Below are 12,426 nucleotides of genomic sequence, written 5' to 3' on the forward strand. Positions count from 1 at the left end.
AGAAAAAAAGTGCCCAGAAAGGCCAAAGAGGATTTTTTTCTATATTGCACATATATTCTACATTTTTAAAATACTTTAATCTGTAAATGCAAATATTTATAGAATCGTAAAACACACACACACACACACACACACACACACACACACACATCCAATAATGGCTTGCAGGCTAAAGGCTCTTGAATAATTAATGTTTTAATATTCAGCACTTCAAGGTTATGGAATCCAGATTTCAACAAGTAGCTTAACTCCATGCAAATTCCTATTTCAATCACCTTTATTTTCACCTAGAGCTGTGGCAGCATCAGTTCAGAAACATGTGATATGAAAAACCCACCCTCTTCCCCACACACCCTGCCAGCACTCACTTAGATCTCAATAAGGGAGGGAGGTAAAACAGGATGCACCACCTGTATGAAATAGCAGGAATCCTAATTAAATAATTCAGAGCTTTGCCCATAGCCCTACTTTAGCATTAGTGATAGAAATCTCATCAAATATTTTCATTTCCCTCTCTCTGGATTTCGCTCCTAGGGCTTATAATAGTTCATGATTAGAGCTCTAACACAGAACTAACAACTAACATAACACAGAATCAATATGGTGGAATAAGGGGAAAATCAGAAATTAAGGCAGTCAAGTTAAAGCTCTAGTCCTTGTGTTTAAAAAGTGTGACCTTAAGCATTCCTCATCTGCAAAAGGAACTATAACAATACTAAGAAGGCTGTTGTAAGATATACATGATACCGTATTTGTTAAATTACTTTGTCAAGTTAAAAAAATAAAAATAAAAAACTAAAAATCAGGATAGCACAGCACTGGGCAACTCATGATAAATCAATCCCTCAGTTGTCTCTTGACCTACTAATGAAAGACAAGGACCAGTATCTAATACTCACTGGCTTCTTGGTTGAGTATGGGACAAAAAAAAATAAAGAACAGAAGTCTACATAATGTCAAGTATAAAATAGAACAGTTCTATTTATAACTGAGTTATTGAAGGAAGGTTACCTAGCTGGTTTGGAAAGCCACAATCACTTAAACATACAGTCCCTGTGAGACGGAAACTCATCGTTACAGAGACTATCTAATCTTATCCAGTTTTAAATGCTGACGTGAATAATCCTATGGTGTAACGTACTTTTAATTATCTGGCCTTATACAGTTAACCTTCAATATAAGGAGTGGTTGGGGGGGTAAAATTGGTGGGTGTTAATCAAAAGGCACATACTTCCAGCTATAAGATGGGTAAGTTCTGGGGATCTATTGAACAGCACGGTGTTTATACTCAATAATACTATACTATATACCTAAAAGTTGTTAAGTTCTTAAGTGTTCTCACCACAAAAAAACAAATGGTAATTATGTGACATAATGAAGGTGCTAGCCTGAAATCATTTTGCAATGTATGCATATCAAATCAATGTTCTATACACCTTAAACTTACATTATGCTATATGTAAATTACATATCAATAAAGTTGAAGATACCTATATATAAAGAACAGATTGCTAAAAATTTGTTTGTACTGTTAAATTGCTGTATCACATTTTTACTTCAACTTAGAAGCTAATTCTTGGGCATCAACTAACAGAAAGAGCATTTGACTGAGCTCAAAAACCTAAATTTTAGCATTCTCCCATCACCAGGTGACTACCTGACCTTCTCCGAACCACAACTGATGCAACATGGCAAGAAGGAGAGAAGGGCAGCAGGGAGGCCATGGAACTGGATGCTTCCTGTGATCCTGTCAATCCTAAAACCGTTATGTTTCTGCACATAAGGAAGGAATTGGGTAACATGATTCTTGTTCTTGCTAAGTATAGGAAAGAAGACACAGAACCAAATAAAAATAGAGAATATTCACAGTTGCCAAGCGGTTGGCATAGAAAATACCAGTGACTACTGATTTTACAACAGGAAAAGAGCAATCCTAGTCAGGTGGATTTCATCCAAGATCTGCACTGAAACTTTGGGAATAAGCAGGGCCTGGACAGAAAGGGGAGGATAAACTACCCTGCTTCCACATTACCATGAACACCACAGACTCAAAGTGCACTAGCCCTGCCTTATACTCATGGACAGAACTCCTACCGACAAACGGTGTTGATCCAGAATAAAGCTCTTCCAGGGACAGGTAGCCCCCAGCTGTGCCAAGGCAGCCTGACACATCGCTGGACACTCGAATAATAACGCTCTTCCAGATAATGAGTCATAATCAGCTTGCCTAACAGGACAAGACTTTCTGTCCTTCTTTCATCGTTTCATAAACAAACACTTTATCTGAATATGTCTCTTTAAACATCTAACACTAGGTACTGAAAATGCAAATGTTAATGAAAATTGATTCTTGACAGAGACTAGTGAGGCTATGTTCTCTCTTGATCAGGACACATTTTTTAATCTGGCTTAGGGAAGCCATCCCCCAACTCGTTCATCGTTGTAATATACCAAGTCGCCTTATTTTCCGTATCAAATAGTAATGTCTAATTTCCGCCATTAAACTATCACCCTGTTTCTGATTATGAAATATAACAGATCAGTTCATCACGACTGTTATTACTATTAACAGTATGTCCCTAAAACATATTTGTTTTTTTTCTCCCATGAGAGGTCCTTCTCATTCCAAATAGAAATAGTCAAACCACAGTATGTCAAGTCTGAGTGCAATATCCATAATCTAAAAAAAGACCTAAAGAAGCAAACAAAAATTTTCTGAACTTGAGTAATTTGGTCAAAATATTTCTACTAGAAAATTGTCTTTACAATTCATTTCAGGGCAAAATAACAAAATATAACACCGGCAGTTAAAAAAACAAAAAACTAAGAATGATGGTGTACGTATATGAGAAATTAATAAAGTACACATTTTTTAAAATGTTTATATATTTTTGAGAGAGTGAGAGGGAGACAGAAGATCCAAAGCGGCCTCTACATTGACAGCACAGAGCCCGATGTGGGGGCTTGAACTCAGGAACCATGAGATCATGATCTGAGCCAAAGTTGGACCCTTAACCGACCAGGCCACCCACGCACCCCAGTACACACTTTTTCCTATTTAACAATTTCATTTCTTCCTATACTATATCTATCCTACTATATTACTGAATTCAACTATTTTTTTAAGTTATTGAATTAAATCTTATTGGAGTAGAAAATAAACTCAAAATTCAGTTATTGTAAACATACCGTGCTTACAAATGGGATTGGCAATGTATAACTGTAGAACTAATGGCTCATTAGAAGGTAACAGATAAAATATTTTCTATCTTTTTCAATTAGAGAATTTTCTGGTAGCATATATTCTGTTTCCTTCTGTGTGCAAAAAAATCTTCTGGTTTCCAAAGAATAATTCAAGAGTTGGCAAACAATGGTCCATGGGACGAATCTGGCCCACCACCTGTTTCTGCACAGCCTGCAAGCTTAGAGTGTTTTCTTACATTTTTAAATGTTTGGGAAAAAAATAAGAAGAAGAATATTTGGGGATAAGTGAAAAATCTATGAAAACCAATGGTCAGTGTCCATAAACAAAGTTCTGTTAGAACACATCCAACCCTGTTCACTACATATTGCCCAGAGAGGCGGTCAGGTGGTAACAGCAGAGCTAAGGAGCTGCCACAGAGACCATCAGTGGCGCTCTCAGCAAGCACAACAAATTGCCATGACGCGGTAATAATGCACTTTTGCCTTCTGGCCTATGAAGCCACACTGACTACGCAGGCTTTTACAGAAAAGGAAAGCTGAACTTTAAAAACACTAACATGATTCGGCATTTCCTGAACAAGTGAAGATAATGGCAGCCTCTGCGATTCTGACCTATCAGCTAACTTACTGAACTTCTTGAATTTTACCACGGTAAAGACTTCTTTCTACCTGATCTTATATGTTTCCAGTAACGTATTAATTTTAAAATATATTTAGGGGCGCCTGGGTGGTTCAGTCGGCGAGTTGGCCGAAATTCAACTCAAGTCATGATCTCATGGTTCATGAGTTCGAGCCCCGCATCACTCCCTGTGCTGAAAGCATGGAGCCTGCTTGGGATTCTCTCTCTCTCTCTCTCTCTCTCTCTCTCTCTCTCTGCCCCTCCCCAACTTGTATATGCACTCTCTCTCAAAATTAAATAAATAAATGAATAAATAAATAAATAAATAAAACATATTTAACAAAATATATTCCATAAATCCAAACACTGGATGGTTTTCATGCAGTCCTTCATTCAGTCATCAATTAAATACCATGCCCTAGCATACCATGAAGATTGCTAGGGATTCAAAATAAAATTCCTGACTCTAAAAAATGTCACACTTGAATAGAGAGACACAGTACTCCACTTTCTGCTACTAAAGGGATGGCCAAAACAATGAATGTAACCTCTGCCATTTCACAATGACATACTGTCATTTAAAAAATATTGCTTCTATCTGAATTAATGGCAAGTTATACACTCAAATAGATAAGGCAACAAGGCTTGGCAAACATATTTATCCATCAGTAGCTTTAATTACAGCATTAGCCTTACATAAGCAATTAACCTTGACCAACACAGGTTTGAACAAAAATGCTGATTAAGAATTTACTAATTATCCTTCCCAACTTCAGAAGTTAGCTAACATCTGGTCTTTATAATAAACATACACCAACTCATCATAGGTTATTTACACTTAAATGAAGATAAATATTAACTGAATGGCTAAAAATGAAGAACATGAAACACACATTAAAAACACAATAACTTGTTTTGTTTTGAAAGCCCAAGTGTCCCACAAATGTCACTTTACTTGGAAGAACATTTTTGAGAATAATGGTCTTTTGAATCTATGCAGAGATTCCATTTATTGTAATAAAAGAAAAAAACATATAAATCATAAATGCGTCAGCATTTCATAATGAGAATGCCAGGATCTGCATGCAGTTAAGCAACTTGGCTGTTTGCCTGCTTTACTTAAAACCAGAAGAGAGGTATAACCCCAATAACCAAGTCTTCTAGCAGCTGTGCTGAGCAGACAAGAGCGATGTCTCATGTAGCAGCTACCTCCAAATGTACAGATACATGCACCCTGGTGATCAGAGGTTAGCAATACTGTGTATCTGCTCGCTTTCAGTGTTAAATATTTAATGGCATATTTTTCCTTAATGGAACTCAGGCACATCTGATCAGTCACTGGGATCATTTGGTAATGCAGTCAAAGTTATCATACTGCCATTTCACATCAACTTTGTAATTAGATAATTCATCACTTTATTAATTCAAAAGATTGCTTTCTTTACTACTTTATAGCATGCTACAGTAGGGAAACCCAACTGAGCTGATCAACAAAAAGGCTCTAAAATTTGGTCCTAGATGAACTTGAAACCCTCATGTGGCAAACACACACACACTCCCGACCTTTCAAAACAATAGAAGCAATATTCTTTCCACAAATCCGCCTTGCAGCAACGGTGAAATGATATAGCACCAGTACCTCTAGAATAAGAGGTCTAACAAAACTGAAACTTGAAAATTAAAAACTGAATATATCACGAACCTTTGTTCCTATTTTCTACTGAGGCACACTGCTCTTCCAAACAAAAAGGACCAAAGAAAGAGTTATTTGGTAATTTTTCCTTCTTGCTGATTTTATACACTTTACTAAAATCATGAGGTTATGGCAGAATATCACATAGATTATAGTAATACTCTTGGTCTAAAGACACACACCAGCCAAATGCAAGTATGCAGTCTCAAATATAATAATATCATTACTATTGTCTTGTGTCTTATTTCTAACGTATCTCTATCAAAAATATTAAATCACGGGGCACCTGGGTGGCTCAGTCGGTGTAGTGTCCGACTTCAGCTCAGGTCATGATCTCACGGTTTGTGGGTTCGAGCCCCGCATAGGGCTCTGTGCTGACGGCTCATAGCCTGGAGCCTGCCCAGGATCCTGTGTCTGTCTCTCTCTCTGCCCCTCCCTGACTCACACTCTGTCTCTGTCTCAAAAATAAATAAACATTAAAAATATATATAGATAGATATTAAATCACTATTCTTTTCCTATTATGAATTTGCAAGATTCTTGTTTTAATAATTTCCCACTGTTTCTGTAATAAAAAAGAATTCTCTCCCAGTAAAAAAGAATTTGCACAGAATGCAAATCAACGTAAAATTTAAGTATCATAATATAGAAAACCCTTCCACAAAACTCATTTTCAAATCTGTACAAGCACAGTGTATACTGAAAAACCAGCTGCAACTAATAACATTAACATTTAGAGTTTAGAAAGACAAGCTGTGGAGGTCACATATGTACCCGAAAGAATAAAAATAACATGCTACCAGAATTATTACTTTGTTTGAAAGGGAAAGGGAGAGAACATCTTCTCAAACAGATGTGGAATTTCTAATAAAAAAATTCTGTGGCAGTTGTACAATATTATAAAATTAAAGAGTACTTTGCAGAACTCTGGAAACATAATGACACATGTTTTATGGTCAGGAAGGACACTTCTAATATTGTTATTTCCAATTCAACAGGTTTTTTTTTTGAAACATTTCAAGCAACTAGTTCATTCTGTATTTTATTACTCAGATCTTATCACATTTCTAATCGGTCTACCAAATGCATTTTTAGAGAAGGAAGCAGTAAGTCCAGAAAAAATAATTAAGTACATGTTTAAACAACTCTATGTAATAATCTCTAAATATATATATATATATATACTCTTTGCATAGAAAATAAACTCAAAACCATCTCTACTGACATTAAGTTTAGGCATTAATAACCATTACCAATAATAATCAATATATATTTCTAGGGATGGAATAGAGAAATAGTACTCATTCCATGCCATTTCAGTGAATTATAACATGATGACTAACGAATCTTTTAATTTCAGCTTTTTAAAATGCATGTGTGGGAAACATTTCATTCATCATGGAAAGCTTACTTTTATGTTTCCTGTGTGACATCCCAAGGAACTACTCTTCAAGTCACAGAGTTGTCATGAATGCAGGAAACAGTAAATGATTTTCGTCTGCCATAACTACGGGCTGAAACCAAGCCCATTACTAGGGGAAAGGTACTATTTCCTGTTCGCAAACTTCCTCCTCAACAAGATAGGTAATTTTCAGCATCTCCAGAGACACCAGCGCTGGGCACGACTGTAAGCCATGGTTTGAAACTCTGGTTTACAATGAGCCACACTACACTCTTGATAATCCACATGACAGCACAGGGAGACGTAAAACACTGAACTTTTAGACTGGAATATAAATAAAGCTGGGAGGTGGGGCCAGCAGTAGTAGAAATTTATATGTGTTAGACACATGAAGTACTTTTGATTTAATCCTCACTTTCATCTGTGAAAGCAAATGAAAGTTATTGTTAGTATTATTCCCATTAACAAGATGAGGACATCAAGCTTAAGAGAATTTTATTTTCTCGTCTAAGAAAGCAACTTAACCATCATACTATTTGGCATCCATTTAAATTAGTCCTTCTCTTAATTGCTGTTGTCTCACCATTTAAAGTTTTTATTTATTAGTTATAGTATAAACATTTTTCTCTATTTGTAGCAAATATTTAGAACCTCAAACAGTAGACTGAACCACAGCAGTGGTCATGCTAAGATAAATCCATTTTGAAACCTGACCCAAAATTTTATTTGAAGGTAGAAGGGGAAGAAAAAAATTGTGGGCTGGGAAGGAGAAGGGGCCTGCGGAGACAGACACACAAATCTTCTCTAAACAATCTGACAAAGAGCTGGCAGAGTGAATCTAGCCTCCACCTCTCATGAACATACAAATAACCACACCTCTCCTGTGTGCTCATTTGTAAGTATCTCCAATGCAGCCCACACTTTGGCCACCGCAATTACTCTCAGCAGTTCCCATCGCTTTCCTCACACTTGACACCTTCAATTCCATTCAGTCAGGCCCTTCAACCACCCCCACCCAGTAACATACAATCTAATTTAAGTTTCTAGGGTTTTTGTGCTGGGGTAGGGGGGCCGAGAGAGAGGGAGAGAGAGAATTCCAAGCAGGCTCCACACTCTCAGTGCAGAGCCCAATGCAGAGCTTGAACTCTTGAACCATGAGATGATGGCCTGAGCTGAAGTCAAACACTTAACCGACTAAGCTGCCCAAGCACCCTACATACAATCTAATTTTTAAAAAACCAAGCAAACTATTGTGCAAATAGAGCTCCCAGCCAATTCCCCCAGCCCCTCCATCCAACCACATCACCGCTCTGCAGCCCCTTCTGTAGAAAGTCTGGAGGTGCTATTACCTTCACTAATTTTCTATTACCAACTAATGCAAAACAAACATTTTAAACATCAAGCTTTTATTCAAACTCTTATTGTATCACCAAATATAACAGAAACATATATTCCACAGAGAACAACCACCTTCTCAAATCTTCTCTTTCAAATCTTCAGTATGTTTTTCTCAGTTCAGGGGGTCAGAGGAGCCAGCACCCTTCACTCCCCACCAGCATTTCCAGACCATTTGTCTACGACTGTTTCCCTATACCACCCTCTCTTCTGAAATCCATGCCATTAATTTTACTTTCTATTGAAGTCTTCCTGGATACCCTCCCCTAGAAAAATTTCTCCTTCATATGCCTCACGCTATTTACTTTTCTATAGCCAGGCAATAAATTAATAAGTGGATAGGATATATTTATAAAGCAAACTCCTACAATCTAAACCCCAACTGGTAATTGCTATCCACAAGTCTGTTTGTTTATGTGGGAGTGGGGAGCAGGAGACTAATATTGGTGCTAAGTGGAGGAAAAAGAGGCCTACTTGGAAACAAGATCCACCAAAAATGACTACCCAATAATGTCTTTGGAAGAAGGGGTTGGGGAGGGAGGGTATGGGAGGTTCTAAGTAAATCCAAGTCTTAAGTAGCAGAAGCACATTCTGTGCTAAGAATCTAGTTCAACAGGAGATACATACACTATTTTCAACAGAAAATCCCAGAGTGTTCAAAACATAAACTGCCAACTTTTAAGGAATTACTCATGGTCTTCTATTAGAAAAAGCCACCAGCCTGTTTATAGCAGCATTATCTACAACAGCCAGATTATGGAAACAGCCCAAGTGGCCATCAATTGATGAATAAAGAAGATCTGGCATGCATGCATGCATGTGTGTGTGTGTACATATATACATATACATATACATATACATATACATATACATATACATATACATATGCATATACATATACATATACATATATATATACACATATATATATAATGGATTATTAGTCATAAAGAATGAAATCTTGACATGGGTGGAGCTAGAGAATATTTATGCTAAGTGAAATGAGTCAGAGAAAGACAAATACCATGATTTCACTCATACATGGAATTTTAAAAAATAAATGAGCAAAGGGAAAAAAGACAGAAAGAGAGAGAGAGAGAGAGAGAGAGAGAGAGAAACCAAGAAACAGACTCTTAACTACAGAGAACACACAATGGTCACCAGAAGGGAGGTGGTGGGGGGATGAGGGAAATAGGTGATGGGGATTAAGGACTGCACTTGTCATGATGAGCACAGAGTGACATATGGAAGTGCTGAACCACTATATTGTATACCTGAAACTAATATTACACTATGTTAACTAAAAAAGGAGGAGGAGGAGGGGGAGGGGGAGGGGGAGGAGGAAAGGAAAAAGAAAAAAAGGCTAGCAGGGAATGAAACATGCTCTCAGGATTAAGAACCCTTTCATCCTCCACTGAGTCCTTTCATTTTCTGGCAAGTGCAAGTTTAATTTTTTTTTTTTTTCCAACGTTTATTTATTTTTGGGACAGAGAGAGACAGAGCATGAATGGGGGAGGGGCAGAGAGAGAGGGAGACACAGAATCGGAAACAGGCTCCAGGCTCTGAGCCATCAGCCCAGAGCCTGACGTGGGGCTCGAACTCAGGGACCGCGAGATCGTGACCTGGCTGAAGTCGGACGCTTAACCGACTGCGCCACCCAGGCGCCCCTGGCAAGTGCAAGTTTAATACGCATATCCCCAAGTAAGACTTTTGACTTGGTAACGTTTTTTTGCCATAGTAAATAATTTTCAGATTTATAACAACATATTTCTATAACTTGTATCAAGAATGCTTTGTACATACTAGGCCTGAAAAAAAGGGTCTGCTTAATTTAATAACTGAATTTACTAACTTCTCAAGTAGCCGAGAGGCTTCATAACAAAAGACTAATTGTAAGGAGTATTTGGAAATATAAATGAAAAAAGAACATTTGTCTGAAATCTAAGTATTAAAATATCAGATATAAAACAAGTGTGAAAATTACTGAAACAAAAAAAAAAAAAGAAAAGAAAAGAAAAGAAAATTACTGAAACCAGGTGATGGAAACAGGAGGGTTCATTATACCAGTCTCCCTACTTTCGTGCACGTTTAGAAAAGTCCATAATCAAAAAGTCCAAAAAATTAAGATATAAACAAATTTAGAAAAGCTCTCAGAGTTGCTTACACCATAAGTGACCATGAGATGAGCTGACACATAAGCTCGGCATGGCCAACGCCTGCACAAACCAGAATGAATGTTAATGAAGGGGACCAAAAGCAAAACATAAAACAGGACTTCGTTTATTGAGGCCAGGTAACGCCAGCCTTCTTCAGAGCATGAATCCAAAAGGCTGAGGAAGGCAGGGCAGCGCAGAACCACTCTTGACAGCCTGTGTGTATGAAAGCAGCAGCTGTGGGCAGTACGCCCTGTGGGGCCCACTTCCCTCGGTTAATTCTATGCCAGGGACACAGGGAGGGGCAGTTTCAGGGATAAAATCGTCTGCCCAATGTTCTCCATCCACTTGCAACGCACCTGTGATCTGCACCATCACACATTAGCAGTGGTAGGAGCTCAGCAGCTCATCCCTGAGGTGTGCAGGATGCAATCAGCTTAACATAAGACTACTCTATAAAAACAATGACAAAGAAGAAAGTAGGGAGAAAATGAGGAGGAGGAGGAAAGTGACCCCTTTTCAAGGACATATTTGTAAGCAGAAAAGTAACTCAACAAAACTTTTAAAAGGAGGTACAGGGGGTCTTAGGTTAATGCTGCTTTAACCCACATTTTAAGGCAGAAATCACAGATCTGAGTGCAGTTCCCCTCAAAAGCTCAAAGGTGAACACATGTTCTACTTTTGTGGCAATGTCAGATACAACCACGTGGGGAGGAGAGAATATTATTAACACTTTGTCTGCTTATCCACAGAGACGTAACTTTCCCCCTACACGGCATGGAAAGAGTTTCACTGTAAGATACATGAAACTAAATTTTTTAAAAGAAATTAGAGAAATAAGATAGTAATTCACATTTTACACTGAGCAACAGAAAGGACTTTTCAGTGTTTTTCATAAAGACTAATAACACCAGTAACTAGCACTTGAACATTTTCTAATAACAGAAAAAAACTGTCACAGAAAAGCCACAGACTTTACACTAAGAATGAAGTTATAGTCATTATAAGGCACTTTTTTATCTCTCAGGAGGTGTTACTTTGTATAGTGTTTAAGCACCTGTGTGCATTGTACACATGGTACTCCTAAAGGTTATAATTTTCAGAGGGATGTGAAATAAAAACACACGAGAAACTTCTCACATGTGTTGTAAGTAACCATTATATTTTAAAATCAGTTTTAAATTGAAGACAAATGAAAATTTAATGCTAAGATGATATTACCAGAAAAATCATAAAAACATACCCTAAAGAATACAAATACATTTGGAGAAAACAAGAATAAATCTCTAGCAATCACACTAATCACATTTAAAATCTTAGAAAATAGACAGATTGTAAAACACACCTTAAAAATATTCATGGGATAAGTACGTTAGTAGATGTGCACTTACAAACTGTAACATCAGTGGCAAAATCACCCTCGAATGTAAAATTTTACTTGTTATTAAAATGTGATCGATATTTAAGCAAACCCAAAAACACACTATGAGAAGGCAAGGAGAGCAAACACACAGCATTAGTGGGGATGTATCTGGTCCTTTGTCCTGATCCGAGGATAGACAGCAAGGATCAGTCAGCGCATTCTTTCCCCTTGAGCCCAAACAAACCCTCAGAATCATTCTAAACAAAGCATGTCAGATAGTGTCTACCAAGAGACCGCAGATAAAATATTGAATTAAACCTATTTTCTATCCCTAGTCTAGGATTTCAGTGACATAAAACACTTAAACAGATTTTTAGACAATTATTTTTAAATCAGAAATGGTTATATTTTTCATATTATTTAGAATTCACTTAATCAAGAAATGGATTCCAATAAATTTTTCACTTTAAAGACCAAGATCTATCACAGAAACAACCACAAAAGCAAATGAATGTAATTGGCAAACTTGAATCCATTAGTAAGAAACAATGGAATAATATACTGCTTTCTTTTAGAAAAGAAAGCAACCCTTTCAAG

The 12,426-nt window shown here is 37.2% G+C and overlaps 1 protein-coding gene across 3 annotated transcripts in view; it reads right to left on the reverse strand.

Moving 5' to 3' along the window:
* SMYD3 (SET and MYND domain containing 3) overlaps positions 1-12,426 on the reverse strand; it is a 675,859-nt gene that overhangs the window by 486,571 nt on the left and 176,862 nt on the right. The window lies entirely within an intron of this gene.

The sequence above is a fragment of the Leopardus geoffroyi genome, chromosome C3 (genome assembly GCF_018350155.1).
Source record: "Leopardus geoffroyi isolate Oge1 chromosome C3, O.geoffroyi_Oge1_pat1.0, whole genome shotgun sequence".
Classification (NCBI taxonomy): Eukaryota; Metazoa; Chordata; class Mammalia; order Carnivora; family Felidae; genus Leopardus; species Leopardus geoffroyi.